Source organism: Athene cunicularia, assembly GCF_003259725.1.
Source record: "Athene cunicularia isolate RWA chromosome 20 unlocalized genomic scaffold, athCun1 chr20_part1, whole genome shotgun sequence".
Lineage (NCBI taxonomy): Eukaryota > Metazoa > Chordata > Aves > Strigiformes > Strigidae > Athene > Athene cunicularia.
This window is the reverse complement of record NW_020799125.1, coordinates 10,007,786-10,009,276: the sequence shown is the minus strand read 5'-3', so window position 1 is coordinate 10,009,276 and position 1,491 is coordinate 10,007,786. Positions and strand designations below refer to the sequence as shown.

Below are 1,491 nucleotides of genomic sequence, written 5' to 3'. Positions count from 1 at the left end.
GTCTGTGTCGGTGCGAGGCCCGAGCCAACCAGCCGGCTGCAATGAGACCTGTGAGCTGGTTGTGAGGAGCCCCAGCTGCCCGCGCAGGGTCCGCTGCCGCCTCAGATCCGCCCAGACCCGCCGGCCGCCCAGGGGCCCACACAGGCCCAGCGGAGGCACGGCTGGGGACCGGGCGCTGCTTGGCCGCGGGCCCTCCCCTTGCTCAGGTGAGAGGAAGGAAGCGGCCGGGAGAGGAGGAGCTGAGGGTGAGCGAGTGTTACTGCTGGCGGAGAGCAGCTCCTGGGGTTTTGGGGCTGGGCGCTCTAAAGTTGAGGAGGTGCTGAGGTTCAGCTGCTGCCCAGGTAAAGGCGAAGGCCCTGGGGAGGGTGGATGTGCAGGGTGGGAAGGGTGTGCTGCTGGGGGTGGCCCAGCTTGCTGCTGCCCACGAGCTGAGCAGGCTGGTGTTAGCAAAATATCTGGCTTATTTTGTGAGGCTTTTTAGCTGGAGAGGTGGGTGTGAGCTGTGTTGCCTCCACAGAGGAGGGTTGTCCCCTTTACCCTCTGCTAGAGACACGTGGTGAAGGGCCGTGATCGTCCGGTTTCTGGGGTTGAGGGGTTGGGCATGCCCCATTCCCATGTAGGGCTTGTTTGTTTAATGTGGCTTGAAAACCCTTTCTCCTGCCCTGTCCACTTCTCTCCAGAGTGTAACTTACTGTTCATCTCCCTGACGGACTTGTTCCACCCACGGTGGGGCTGAGAGCTGCGAGGAGCCTGACCCTCTTGTCTCTGTTCCCCCCCTGTCTCTAGCTATCCTGGGTGAAACCCATAGGGAGTTCATGGGGAATCAAGCGTCTTCCCCAGAAACTCCCTGAGCTGAAAACTGTCCCAGAGCCATCCTCCTCCCGCTGCCCCAAGCTCTGGGGCTGAGCGTGTCCCCAGGAGCATGCAGGCAGATGCCCGTTTTGGCAGCGGGGCCCGCTGTCCCGTGGGAGGAGCGCTGGCTCTGCAGAGGGGATGTAACCCTGGCACGAGATGCTCAGCAGCCTGTTTCCCTGGGTGGCTGCAGCGCTGTGATAAGCCCTTCCACCTCATGTTTACTGTGGAGGTGCCACTCAGTGCGGAGCTGTTCCTGGGGTCTCTTCCCAAACCCTATGGGCTGTGCAGGTTTATCTGCCCAGGATTTTCCCTGTGCCCTTTTCAGGTCTGTCTGAATACCCCAGTCAGGAGCCCATCAGCGCTGCCCTGGGAGTATCGGGGCCAGCCTGATTGTTCCTCCTTTCTAAAAATCCCCTCCTCTGCAGCGAGGAGCTCTCTCCTGTTTGCTGCCAGGCCCTGCAGTGCAGTGGGGAAGGCAGCTGGAGGGCTGCCCACAATGGCAGCGATACCCAGGAAAGCTGGGCTCAGCAAGTTGATGGGTGGCCCCGTGACCCTGGCCCCGCTCTCAGCAGAGCTGATGGAGGCACCGAAGCTTCGGGAGCCGGCTAGCGCTTCCCTGCCATGCCCCCCCCCCCC

The 1,491-nt window shown here is 62.2% G+C and overlaps 1 protein-coding gene across 2 annotated transcripts in view; it reads left to right on the top strand.

Annotated features, from left to right (window-relative positions):
• Positions 1-243: 243 nt before the first annotated feature.
• Positions 244-1,491, top strand: part of LPIN3 (lipin 3) — a 12,378-nt gene continuing 11,130 nt past the window's right edge. For both annotated transcript variants that reach the window (XM_026862262.1, XM_026862261.1), the window contains exon 1: positions 244-341. The gene's annotated coding sequence lies outside the window, so the exon portion shown is untranslated. The remainder of the gene's footprint in view (positions 342-1,491) is intronic.